At 44.9% G+C, this 15784-nt stretch overlaps 1 protein-coding gene across 1 annotated transcript in view; it reads left to right on the forward strand.

Annotated features, from left to right (window-relative positions):
- The first annotated feature begins 699 nt into the window (after nucleotides 1-699).
- Nucleotides 700-15784, forward strand: part of LOC130361119 (zinc finger protein 184-like) — a 46315-nt gene continuing 31230 nt past the window's right edge. Inside the window, exon 1 of the mRNA XM_056563700.1 lies at nucleotides 700-844. The gene's annotated coding sequence lies outside the window, so the exon portion shown is untranslated. The remainder of the gene's footprint in view (nucleotides 845-15784) is intronic.

Genomic DNA, 15784 nt, shown 5'->3' on the forward strand with positions numbered 1-15784 from the left:
CCACATCTCCTATCATCATCATCCACATCTCCTATCATCATCCACATCTCCTATCATCATCCACGTCTCACATCATCATCATCCACATCTCCTATCATCATCCACATCTCCCATCATCCACATCTCCTATCATCATCATCCACATCTCCTATCATCATCCACATCTCCCATCATCCACATCTCCCATCATCCACATCTCCTATCACCATCATCCACATCTCCTATCACCATCATCCACATCTCCCATCATCCACATCTCCTATCACCATCATCCACATCTCCTATCACCATCATCCACATCTCCCATCATCCACATCTATCATCATCCACATCTCCTATCATCATCATCCACATCTCCTATCATCATCCACATCTCCTATCATCATCATCCACATCTCCTATCATCATCCACATCTCCTATCATCATCATCCACATCTCCTATCATCATCCACATCTCCTATCATCATCCACATAGGCATTATACTGTATGGTGACGTCACACTTCGGGTACCGCACTCCTCACTCACACACACCAGCAAGGATTACGGAACACAATTCCCACAAAAAATATGGCGGAGCAACAGCCTCAAACCTATGTACGCAAGCGCGGAGCGGCGTCTCCTCTACTGCGCACGCACGTACTGTAGGTAATCAGCGCATGGCAGATGTGTAGAAAGCCTCCGGTACTGCGCCTGCGCACTAGGTGGAACAGCTCCACTTCTGCGCATTCTCAAAGCCTTCAGTCACTTTCTCATGCGCATGCGCAATGGATATGAGCTTTTCCTAATGTTTTCTGCTTTAGAAGATAAAATCGTGTAAAGAAGAATCTTCTGAGCAGGAAAGGTGAGAGCCGGACCCGATAATAGTGCCCCGAATAGTGCTACCCCCGAGCCAGGCCCCGCCCCCAGAGCTCACACTCATTACTGAACTCACACAGACTGTTACTAATGATCACACATACCAGAGACATCACTAATGATCACACATACCAGAGACATCACTAATGATCACACATACCAGAGACATCACTAATGATCACACATACCAGAGACATCACTAGTTATCACACTCACCAGAGACATCACTAATTATCACACTCACCAGAGACATCACTAATTATCACACTCACCAGAGACATCACTAATGATCACACATACCAGAGACATCACTAATGATCACACATACCAGAGACATCACTAATGATCACACATACCAGAGACATCACTAATGATCACACTCACCAGAGACATCACTAATTATCACACTCACCAGAGACATCACTAATGATCACACATACCAGAGACATCACTAATGATCACACTCACCAGAGACATCACTAATGATCACACATACCAGAGACATCACTAATGATCACACTCACCAGAGACATCACTAATGATCACACATACCAGAGACATCACTAATTATCACACTCACCAGAGACATCACTAATTATCACACTCACCAGAGACATCACTAATTATCACACTCACCAGAGACATCACTAATTATCACACTCACCAGAGACATCACTAATTATCACACTCACCAGAGACATCACTAATTATCACACTCACCAGAGACATCACTAATTATCACACTCACCAGAGACATCACTAATTACCACACTCATCTGAGACATCACTAATTATCACACACACCAGAGACATTACTAATTATCACACACACCAGAGACATCACTAATTATCACACTCACCAGAGACATCACTAATTATCACACATACCAGAGACATCACTAATTATCACACTCACCAGAGACATCACTAATTATCACACTCACCTGAGACATCACTAATTATCACACTCACCTGAGACATCACTAATTATCACACACACCAGAGACATCACTAATGATCACACATACCAGAGACATCACTAATGATCACACATACCAGAGACATCACTAATTATCACACTCACCAGAGACATCACTAATTATCACACATACCAGAGACATCACTAATTATCACACTCACCAGAGACATCACTAATTATCACACTCACCTGAGACATCACTAATTATCACACTCACCTGATACATCACTAATTATCACACTCACCAGAGACATCACTAATTATCACACACACCAGAGACATCACTAATTATCACACTCACCAGAGACATCACTAATTATCACACATACCAGAGACATCACTAATTATCACACTCATCTGAGACATCACTAATTATCACACACACCAGAGACATCACTAATGATCACACACAACAGAGACATCACTAATTATCACACTCACCAGAGACATCACTAGTTATCACACTCACCAGAGACATCACTAATTACCACACTCATCTGAGACATCACTAATTATCACACATACCAGAGACATCACTAATTATCACACTCACCAGAGACATCACTAATTATCACACTCACCAGAGACATCACTAATGATCACACTCATCAGAGACATCACTAATTATCACACTCATCAGAGACATCACTAATTATCACACTCACCAGAGACATCACTAATTATCACACTCACCAGAGACATCACTAGTTATCACACTCACCAGAGACATCACTAATTACCACACTCATCTGAGACATCACTAATTATCACACACACCAGAGACATCACTAATTATCACACGTACCAGAGACATCACTAATTATCACACTCACCAGAGACATCACTAATTATCACACTCACCAGAGACATCACTAATGATCACACATACTAGAGACATCACTAATTATCACACATACCAGAGACATCACTAATTATCACACATACCAGAGACATCACTAATTATCACACATACCAGAGACATCACTAATTATCACACATACCAGAGACATCACTAATTATCACACACACCAGAGACATCACTAATTATCACACTCACCAGGGACATCACTAATTATCACACTCACCAGAGACATCACTAATGATCACACTCACCCGAGACATCACTAATTATCACACATACCAGAGACATCACTAATGATCACACATACTAGAGACATCACTAATTATCACACATACCAGAGACATCACTAATTATCACACATACCAGAGACATCACTAATTATCACACATACCAGAGACATCACTAATTATCACACATACTAGAGACATCACTAATTATCACACATACCAGAGACATCACTAATTATCACACTCATCAGAGACATCACTAATTATCACACTCATCTGAGACATCATTAATTATCACACTCATCAGAGACATCACTAATTATCACACTCATTAGAGACATCACTAATTATCACACTCATCAGAGACATCACTAATTATCACACTCATCTGAGACATCACTAATTATCACACATACCAGAGACATCACTAATTATCACACATACCAGAGACATCACTAATTATCACACATACCAGAGACATCACTAATTATCACACTCATCTGAGACATCACTAATTATCACACTCATCAGAGACATCACTAATTATCACACTCATCAGAGACATCACTAATTATCACACTCATCAGAGACATCACTAATTATCACACTCATCAGAGACATCACTAATTATCACACTCATCAGAGACATCACTAATTATCACACACACCTGAGACATCACTAATTATCACACTCACCAGAGACATCACTAATTACCACACTCACCAGAGACATCACTAATTATCACACTCACCAGAGACATCACTAATTATCACACTCACCAGAGACATCACTAATTATCACACTCATCTGAGACATCACTAATGATCACACTCACCAGAGACATCACTAATGATCACACTCATCTGAGACATCACTAATTATCACACTCACCAGAGACATCACTAATTATCACACTCACCAGAGACATCACTAATTATCACACTCATCTGAGACATCACTAATGATCACACTCACCAGAGACATCACTAATGATCACACTCATCTGAGACATCACTAATTATCACACTCACCAGAGACATCACTAATTATCACACTCACCAGAGACATCACTAATTATCACACTCATCTGAGACATCACTAATTATCACACTCACCAGAGACATCACTAATTATCACACTCATCTGAGACATCATTAATGATCACACACACCTGAGACATCACTAATGATCACACTCACCAGAGACATCACTAATTACCACACTCACCAGAGACATCACTAATTATCACACTCATCTGAGACATCACTAATTACCACACTCACCAGAGACATCACTAATTACCACACTCACCAGAGACATCACTAATCATCACACTCACCAGAGACATCACTAATTATCACACTCACCAGAGACATCACTAATGATCACACTCATCTGAGACATCACTAATGATCACACTCACCAGAGACATCACTAATGATCACACATACCAGAGACATCACTAATTATCACACTCACCAGAGACATCACTAATTATCACACTCACCAGAGACATCACTAATTATCACACACATCTGAGACATCACTAATTATCACACACACCAGAGACATCACTAATTATCACACTCACCAGAGACATCACTAATTATCACACTCACCAGAGACATCAGTAATTATCACACTCACCAGAGACATCACTAATTATCACACTCACCAGAGACATCACTAATTATCACACTCACCTGAGACATCACTAATTATCACACTCACCAGAGACATCACTAATTATCACACTCACCAGAGACATCACTAATTATCACACTCACCAGAGACATCACTAATTATCACACTCACCTGAGACATCACTAATTATCACACTCACCAGAGACATCACTAATTATCACACTCACCAGAGACATCACTAATTATCACACTCACCAGAGACATCACTAATTATCACACTCACCTGAGACATCACTAATTATCACACTCACCTGAGACATCACTAATTATCACACTCATCAGAGACATCACTAATTATCACACTCACCAGAGACATCACTAATTATCACACTCACCAGAGACATCACTAATTATCACACACACCTGAGACATCACTAATTATCACACTCACCAGAGACATCACTAATTATCACACTCACCAGAGACATCACTAATTATCACACTCACCAAAGACATCACTAATAATCACACTCACCAGAGACATCACTAATTATCACACTCACCAGAGACATCACTAATTATCACACTCACCAGAGACATCACTAATAATCACACTCACCAGAGACATCACTAATTATCACACTCACCAGAGACATCACTAATTATCACACTCACCAGAGACATCACTAATTATCACACTCACCAGAGACATCACTAATAATCACACACACCAGAGACATCACTAATTATCACACTCACCAGAGACATCACTAATTATCACACACACACCAGAGACATCACTAATTATCACACTCACCAGAGACATCACTAATTATCACACTCACCAGAGACATCACTAATTATCACACTCACCAGAGACATCACTAATTATCACACTCACCAGAGACATCACTAATTATCACACTCACCAGAGACATCACTAATAATCACACTCACCAGATGCATCACTAATTATCACACTCATCTGAGACATCACTAATTATCACACTCACCAGAGACATCACTAATTATCACATACACCAGAGACATCACTAATTATCACACACACCAGAGACATCACTAATTATCACACTCACCAGAGACATCACTAATTATCACACTCACCAGAGACATCACTAATTATCACACTCACCAGAGACATCACTAATTATCACACTCACCAGAGACATCACTAATAATCACACTCACCAGAGACATCACTAATTATCACACTCACCAGAGACATCACTAATTATCACACTCACCAGAGACATCACTAATAATCACACTCACCAGAGACATCACTAATTATCACACTCACCAGAGACATCACTAATTATCACACTCACCAGAGACATCACTAATTATCACACTCACCAGAGACATCACTAATAATCACACACACCAGAGACATCACTAATTATCACACTCACCAGAGACATCACTAATTATCACACTCACCTGAGACATCACTAATTATCACACTCACCAGAGACATCACTAATAATCACACTCACCAGAGACATCACTAATTATCACACTCACCAGAGACATCACTAATTATCACACTCACCAGAGACATCACTAATAATCACACACACCAGAGACATCACTAATTATCACACACATCTGAGACATCACTAATTATCACACTCACCAGAGACATCACTAATGATCACACACACCAGAGACATCACTAATTATCACACTCACCTGAGACATCACTAATTATCACACTCACCAGAGACATCACTAATTATCACACACACCAGAGACATCACTAATTATCACACTCACCAGAGACATCACTAATTATCACACTCACCAGAGACATCACTAATTATCACACTCACCTGAGACATCACTAATTATCACACACACCAGAGACATCACTAATTATCACACTCACCAGAGACATCACTAATTATCACACTCACCAGAGACATCACTAATTATCACACTCACCTGAGACATCACTAATTATCACACTCACCAGAGACATCACTAATTATCACACTCACCAGAGACATCACTAATTATCACACATACCAGTGACATCACTAATTATCACACTCACCAGAGACATCACTAATTATCACACTCACCTGAGACATCACTAATTATCACACTCACCAGAGACATCACTAATTATCACACTCACCAGAGACATCACTAATTATCACACTCACCAGAGATATCACTAATTATCACACTCACCAGAGATATCACTAATTATCACACTCACCTGAGACATCACTAATTATCACACTCACCTGAGACATCACTAAATATCACACACACCTGAGACATCACTAATTATCACACTCACCAGAGACATCACTAATTATCACACTCACCAGAGACATCACTAATTATCACACTCACCAGAGACATCACTAATTATCACACATACCAGAGACATCACTAATTATCACACTCACCAGAGACATCACTAATTATCACACATACCAGAGACATCACTAATTATCACACTCATCAGAGACATCACTAATTATCACACACCTGAGACATCACTAATTATCACACACACCAGAGACATCACTAATTATCACACTCACCTGAGACATCACTAATTATCACACACACCAGAGACATCACTAATTATCACACTCACCTGAGACATCACTAATTATCACACACACCTGAGACATCACTAATTATCACACATACCAGAGACATCACTAATTATCACACTCACCTGAGACATCACTAATTATCACACACACCTGAGACATCACTAATTATCACACACATCTGAGACATCACTAATTATCACACACATCTGAGACATCACTAATTATCACACTCATCAGAGACATCACTAATTATCACACTCACCGCTTTTACGCTCTCATTTTTTCCTCCTCGCCCTATAATAGACATAACTACCTACTATAATGACACATTTAACATATTCTCCGAACCAAAATATAGATATATAATCGGTGAAGTGAAATTGAAATAGTAAAAGATAATTTAGCAGATTTGGTGTTTTTTCTTTTCTGCGCCATTTATTTTGTGGTTGAGATAACTTGTTGTTTTGACTCTTTAGGCGCCTGATTACAGCGATACCAGATTTCTATAGTTTACATAATGTTTTACTAATTAAAAAAAAATTCTGAACTTTAAAAAAAAAATTTAATTGCCATTTTTTGGCCCCATACCAGGCTGGATGAGGGCTCATTTTTGCGCCATAATCTGTTTTTTGTATCGGTACCATTTTGGTATTGATCTGACTTTTTCATCGGTTTTTAACTTTTTTTGGGGATATTATAAAAATTGCAATTCTGTTTTTTTTTTTTTTTACATTCAGGTCATTTACCGTACGGGATACATAATGTTATATTTTCATAGTTCGTACAATTACGCACGCAGTGATACTATTTTATGGTTATTTTTATTATGTTTACATGTTTTTATATAAGAAAAGGGTGATTTGAACTTTTAACATGGAAGGGGTTAATGTGTGTCTTTTTAAACTTTTATTAAAACTTTTTTACACTTTATTAGACTTTTAGGAGGAATCATTCGAGTCCTCATACAGGTCAGTTCTATTGAACTCCATTGATCTGTGTGCTCTGCAATCCATTGATAGAGCCTAGTCCAGCCAGGATCTATCAATGACGATCCACCCCACTAGTCCACCAGGGAGCCATCATATGTCCCTTTAGATGCCGCTGTCAGCTTTGACAGCGGGATCTAAAGGGTTAATAGCCAGCCGTGGCGATCGCTTCATGCTGGCTATTAGTGGCGGCCCCCGGCTACTTAAATCAGCCGAGAGCAGCAAAGTATGGAGCGGGCAGGAGTCGGGAGCCGCTCCATACCGACTGCTGAGCTGATCCGCGCTTATCAGGTCAGGTCCGGCCCTGCTTGCCCGAAGCCGTGCTAAGGGCCGGAGAATTCACCTGCTCAGGCATCGAGCCATAGGGATCCCTGACACTCTACACTCACCTGAGACATCACTAATAATTACACTCATTATACAGCAGAGACATCACTACCTATCACACACATCACACAGCAGATACATCACAAATGATCACACTCACCAGAGACATCACTAAATATCACTCAGCGGATACATTACTAAATATCACTCACCAGAGACATTACTAAATATCACTCACCAGAGACATTACTAAATATCACTCACCAGAGACATCACTAAATATCACTCACCAGAGACATCACTAAATATCACTCACCAGAGACATCACTAAATATCACTCACCAGATACATTACTAAATATCACTCACCAGAGACATTAGTAAATATCACTCACCAGAGACATTACTAAATATCACTCACCAGAGACATCACTAAATATCACTCACCAGAGACATCACTAAATATCACTCACCAGAGACATTACTAAATATCACTCACCAGAGACATTACTAATTGTCATAAAGCAGATTCATTACTAATTATCACACAGCAGAGAAATCACCACTAATTATACAGTGTTATGTCTCTAATGTCCAGTAGTATATACAGCAGATTGTTGCTCCACTGGGTAAAGGCTGTGGATATGTTTGACTTGGAAGGAAAGATTTCTCCTTGTTGTAATGTTGACCTGAAAATGTAGCACAAAATTTTTCTGCAAATTTTACTCCTTCATTCACTTTCTGCCCCCTTTCCTTGGTGGGGTATCTGTTTAGTAACACATGCTGGTTTGCTGTGGGTGTTCTGCTTCTCTCTACACTTGTATGCAAACTGCCTTGTATCTACTTCCCTGCCTCTGCTCTCCTCCCTATCTCCAGCCTGTATGAGCTGTGCTACATGTATGCTCTCCTCCCTATCTCCAGCCTGTGTAATCTGTCCTACATGTATGCTCTCCTCCCTATCTCCAGCCTGTGTGATCTGTCCTACATGTATGCTCTCCTCCCTATCTCCAGCCTGTGTGAGCTGTCCTACATGTATGCTCTCCTCCCTATCTCCAGCCTGTGTGAGCTGTCCTCCATGTATGCTCTCCTCCCTGTCTCTAGCCTGTGTGAGCTGTTATCCATGTATCCTTTCCTATCTACAGCCTGTGCGAGCTCTCCTCCATATATTGTATCCTCCCTATATACAGCCTGTATGAGCTGTCCTCCATATATTCTCTCCTCCCTATCTCCAGCCTGTGTAAGTTGTCCTACATGTATGCTCTCCTCCCTATCTCCAGCCTGTGTGAGCTGTCCTCCATGTATGTTCTCCTCCATATCTCCAGCCTGTGTGAGCTGTCCTCCATGTATGTTCTCCTCCCTTACTCCAGCCTGTGTGAGCTGTCCTCCATGTATGCTCTCCTCCCTATCTACAACCTGTGAGCTGCCCTTCATGTATGCTCTCCTCCCTGTCTCCAGCCTGTGTGAGCTGTCATCCATGTATCCTCTCCTATCTACAGCCTGTTTGAGCAGTTCCCCATGTATGTTCTCCTCCCTATCTACAGTCTGTGTGAGCTGTCGTCCATGTATGCTCTCCTCCCTATCTACAGTCTGTGTGAGCTGTCCTCCATGTATGTTGTCCCCCCTATATACAGATGTCACGATGCCGGCTGGCAGGTAGTGGATCCTCTGTGCCAGAGAGGGATGGCGAGGACCGCGCTAGTGGACCGGTTCTAAGCCACTACAGGTTTTCACCAGAGCCCGCCGCAAAGCGGGATGGTCTTGCTGCGGCGGTAGTGACCAGGTCGTATCCACTAGCAACGGCTCACCTCTCTGGCTGCTGAAGATGCTGAAGATAGGCGAGGTACAAGGGAGTAGGCAGAAGCAAGGTCGGACGTAGCAGAAGGTCGGGGGCAGGCGGCAAGGATCGTAGTCAGGGGCAACGGCAGGAGGTCAGGAACACGGACTAGGAACAGACAAGGGAACGCTTTCACTAGGCACAAGTGCAACAAGATCCGGCAAGGGAGTGCAGGGGAAGTGAGGTGATATAGGGAAGTGCACAGGTGGGAGCCAATTAAGCTAATTGGGAAGATTGGGCCAGGCACCATCATTGGTGCACTGGCCCTTTAAATCGCAGAGACCCGGCGCGCGCGCGCCCTAGGGAGCGGGGCCGCGCGCGCCGGGACAGGACCGAGGGAGAGCGAGTCAGGTACGGGGGCCGGGGTGCGCATCGCGAGCGGGCGCTATCCGCATCGCGAATCGCATCCCGGCTGAAGGCGGGACCGCAGCGCACCCGGTCAGTGGATCTGACCGGGGCGCTGCAACAACGAAGATGAGGCGAGCGCTCCGGGGAGGAACGGGGACCCGGAGCGCTCGGCGTAACAGTACCCCCCCCCTTGGGTCTCCCCCTCTTCTTGGGGCCAAAGAACCTGAGGAAAAAAAACTCAATTTTTCCGTGATGAGGTCCGATGCAAATTAGGAGGGGTTCTGTGTGGAAACGTACGAGACAGTCCAATCTTTTATTGTAAAAACAATAGATGTAGAGGGGTCTGGCGAGACTGGTCACAGGAACGTAGAACCTGTTGATGAGAGAGGCCAAAAAAAATTTTCCTGCAGATCCGGAATCCAAGAAGAGCATAGTAGAGAAGGAGAAGGTAGAGGCAGATATCCGCACAGGCACAGTAAGGCGTGGAGAAGCAGAGTTGACATCAAGAACTGTGTCACCTTTGTGCGGAGTCAGCGTACGTCTTTCCAGGCGGGGAGGACGGATAGGACAATCCTTCAGGAAGTGTTCGGTACCGGCATAGTACAGGCAAAGATTCTCCATGCGGCGTCGTGTCCTCTCTTGAGGTGTCAAGCAAGACCGGTCAACTTGCATAGCCTCCGCGGCGGGAAGCACAGGAACAGATTGCAGAGGACCAGAGGAGAGAGGAGCCGGAGAGAAAAAACGCTTCGTGCGAACAAAGTCCATATCCAGGCGGAGCTCCAGACGCCATCCGGAAGAACGCATGTCAATGCGAGTGGCTAGATGAATGAGTTCATGTAGGTCAGCAGGAGTCTCTCGTGCGGCCAGAACATCTTTAATGTTGCTGGATAGGCCTTTTTTAAAGGTCGCGCAGAGAACCTCACTATTCCAGGACAACTCGTAAGCAAGAGCACGGAACTGAATGGCGTACTCGCCAACGGAAGAAACACCCTGGGCCAGGTTCAGCAGGGCAATCTCGGCTGAAGAAGCTCGGGCAGGTTCCTCAAAGACACTTCGAATTTCCGAGAAGAAGGAGTGTACAGAGGCAGTGACGGGGTCATTGCGGTCCCAGAGTGGTGCGGCCCATGACAGGGCTTTTCCAGACAGAAGGCAGAACACGAAAGCCACCTTAGACCTTTCAGTAGGAAACTGGTCCGACATCATCTCCAAGTGCTGGGAACATTGCGAAAGAAAGCCACGGCAATACTTAGAGTCCCCATTAAATTTGTCCGGCAAGGACAGGCGGAGGCTAGGAGTGGCCACTCGCTGCGGAGGAGGTGCAGGAGCTGGCGGAGGAGAAGATTGCTGGAGAAGTTGCGACTGAAGTTGGTGCGAAATGGTGGACATTTCCGACAGCTGACGGGTTAGAAGGGCGATCTGTCGGGCTTGCTGGGCGGCCACCGTGGTGAGGTCAGCGACAACTGGCAGAGGAACTTCAGCGGGATCCATGGCCGGATCTACTGTCACGATGCCGGCTGGCAGGTAGTGGATCCTCTGTGCCAGAGAGGGATGGCGAGGACCGCGCTAGTGGACCGGTTCTAAGCCACTACAGGTTTTCACCAGAGCCCGCCGCAAAGCGGGATGGTCTTGCTGCGGCGGTAGTGACCAGGTCGTATCCACTAGCAACGGCTCACCTCTCTGGCTGCTGAAGATGCTGAAGATAGGCGAGGTACAAGGGAGTAGGCAGAAGCAAGGTCGGACGTAGCAGAAGGTCGGGGGCAGGCGGCAAGGATCGTAGTCAGGGGCAACGGCAGGAGGTCAGGAACACGGACTAGGAACAGACAAGGGAACGCTTTCACTAGGCACAAGTGCAACAAGATCCGGCAAGGGAGTGCAGGGGAAGTGAGGTGATATAGGGAAGTGCACAGGTGGGAGCCAATTAAGCTAATTGGGAAGATTGGGCCAGGCACCATCATTGGTGCACTGGCCCTTTAAATCGCAGAGACCCGGCGCGCGCGCGCCCTAGGGAGCGGGGCCGCGCGCGCCGGGACAGGACCGAGGGAGAGCGAGTCAGGTACGGGGGCCGGGGTGCGCATCGCGAGCGGGCGCTATCCGCATCGCGAATCGCATCCCGGCTGAAGGCGGGACCGCAGCGCACCCGGTCAGTGGATCTGACCGGGGCGCTGCAACAACGAAGATGAGGCGAGCGCTCCGGGGAGGAACGGGGACCCGGAGCGCTCGGCGTAACAACAGATAGATGGTTCTGTCCTCTACATATGCTCTTTTCCTTATCTACAGTCTCTCTTAGCTGTCCTCCATGTATACTCACTCCGTTCTCTATAGAGCTGTATGCTTTTTTCCCCTTATACAGATTGTATGAGCTACTCCCCATGTGTACTTTCCTAACTATCTTCAGCCTGTGTGAACTGTCCTCCATGTATACTCTCTTAACTTTCTACAGTCTGTGTGAGCTGCCCTCTGTATATGCTCTCCTCCCTATCTACAGCTTGTGTGAACTGCTCTACATGGATGCTCTCCTTACTATCTACAGTCTGTGAGCTGTCCTACATGTATACTCTCCTCCCTATCTACAGTCTGTATAATCCACCCTTCATGTTTTCTCTCATCCCTATCTATAATCTTTTTGAGCTGCCCGCCTTGTTTGCTCTTTCCATCTATAGCTTTTGTGTTCTGCCCTCCATGTATGCTTTCCTTTCTATCTACAGCATGTGAGCTGTCCTCCATGTATGCTCTCCCCCTATCAACAGCTTGTGTGAGCTGTCCTCCATGTATGCTCTCCTTTCTATATTCAGCTTGTTTGAGCTGTCCTCCATGTCTGCTCCCCTCCATTTCCACAGCCTGTGTGAGCTGTCCTTCATGTATGCTCTTTTCCCTATCTACAGCCTGTGTGGACTGCCCTCTATGTATGCTCTACTCCTTATCTACAGTCTCTGTTAGCTGCCCTCCATGTATACTCACTTCACTTTCTGCAGTCTTTGTGAGCTGTATGCTTTTTTCCCTTATACAGCTTGTGGGAGCCACCCTCCATGTGTGTGTTCCTATTATCTTCAGCCTGTGTGAACAGCCTGTGTGAACTTCCTCCCTATCTACAATCTGAATAAGTTACCCTCCATGTATTATCTCATCCCTATCTACAATCTGTATGAGCTGCCCTCCATATTTGCTCTTTTCATCTATAGCTTTTGTGATCTGCCCTCCACATATGCTTTCCTCTCTATCTACAACCTGTGTGAGCTGTTTTCTATGTTTATTCTTCTCCTTATCTTCAGCCTTTGTAAGCTGACCTTCATGTATGCTGTCCATCCTATCTACACCCTGTGTGAGCTGTCCTCCATGTATGCTCTCCTCCCTATCTACAGCCTGTGTGAGCTGTCCTCCATGTATGCTCCCCTCTTTATCTACAGCCTGTGTGATCTGTCCTCCATGTATGCTCTCCTCTTTATCTACAGCCTGTGTGAGCTGTTCTCCATGTATGCTCTCCTCTTTATCTACAGCCTGTGTGAGCTGTTCTCCATGTATGCTCTCCTCTTTATCTACAGCCTGTGTGAGCTGTCCTCCATGTATGCTCTCCTCTTTATCTACAGCCTGTGTGAGCTGTCCTCCATGTGTGCTCTCCTCTTTATCTACAGCCTGTGTGAGCTGTTCTCCATGTATGCTCTCCTCTTTATCTACAGCCTGTGTGAGCTGTCCTCCATGTGTGCTCTCCTCTTTATCTACAGCCTGTGTGAGCTTTTCTCCATGTATTATCTCCTCTTTATCTACAGCCTGTGTGAGCTGTCCTGTATGTATGCTCTCCTCTTTATCTACAGCCTGTGTGAGCTGTTCTCCATGTATGCTCTCCTCTTTATCTACAGCCTGTGTGAGCTGTTCTCCATGTATGCTCTCTTCTTTATCTACAGCCTGTGTGAGCTGTTCTCCATGTATGCTCTCCTTTTTATCTACAGCCTGTGTGATCTATCCTCCATGTATGCTCTCCTCTTTATCTACAGCCTGTGTGAGCTGTCCTCCATGTATGCTCTCCTCTTTATCTACAGCCTGTGTGAGCTGTTCTCCATGTATGCTCTCCTCTTTATCTACAGCCTGTGTGAGCTGTTCTCCATGTATGCTCTCCTCTTTATCTACAGCCTGTGTGAGCTGTCCTCCATGTGTGCTCTCCTCTTTATCTACAGCCTGTGTGAGCTTTTCTCCATGTATGCTCTCCTCTTTATCTACAGCCTGTGTGAGCTGTCCTCCATGTGTGCTCTCCTCTTTATCTACAGCCTGTGTGAGCTGTTCTCCATGTATGCTCTCCTCTTTATCTACAGCCTGTGTGAGCTGTTCTCCATGTATGCTCTCCTCTTTATCTACAGCCTGTGTGAGCTGTCCTCCATGTGTGCTCTCCTCTTTATCTACAGCCTGTGTGAGCTGTTCTCCATGTATGCTCTCCTCCCCCTAATGGGTCAAATCGGTTAAAGGTCTTGAAATCACTGAACTCTTGATTGATAGTAATTTGTAAACCAAAGAAAACATTAAAGTGCCTTCAGGCCTTTGCCTTCGTGGGATCCATCTTTGTTCCATGTACCTACTCTGGACAGTTCCTGATATGGACAGAGGTGGCAGCAGAGAGCACTGTGGTCAGACTAGAAAGAACTACACAACTTCCTGTGGAGCTGTCAGGATCCGGGTACTGAGAGGATACTGTTGGTGGATCCTCTGTGTCAGTGGGGTGATGACGTGGGCCGTACCAGGGGAAAGGAGTCTAAGGGGTTACTGGTATTCACCAGAGCCAGCCGCAAAGCGGGATGGACTTGCTGTGGCAGGTAACCCCCAGGTCGTTCCACCCGATAGCGACTCAACCCCGACCGACGGCTGAGATAGGCGCGGTACAAGGGACAAGGCAAGAGCAAGGTCGGACGTAGCAGAAGGTCAGGGTAGGCAGCAAGGATCGTAGTCAGGGGCAACTGCAGAGGGTCTGGAACACTGGCTTGGGACATACAAGGAAACGCTTTCACTGGCACAATGGCAACAAGATCCGGCGATGCTGGGAAGGGGAAGTGAGGTAATATAGACCAGTGCACAGGTGAAGTTACTAATTTGGACCAGGCGCCGATCAGCGGCGCACTGGCCCTTTAAATCGCAGAGA

This window comes from Hyla sarda, chromosome 3, assembly GCF_029499605.1.
Source record: "Hyla sarda isolate aHylSar1 chromosome 3, aHylSar1.hap1, whole genome shotgun sequence".
Classification (NCBI taxonomy): Eukaryota; Metazoa; Chordata; class Amphibia; order Anura; family Hylidae; genus Hyla; species Hyla sarda.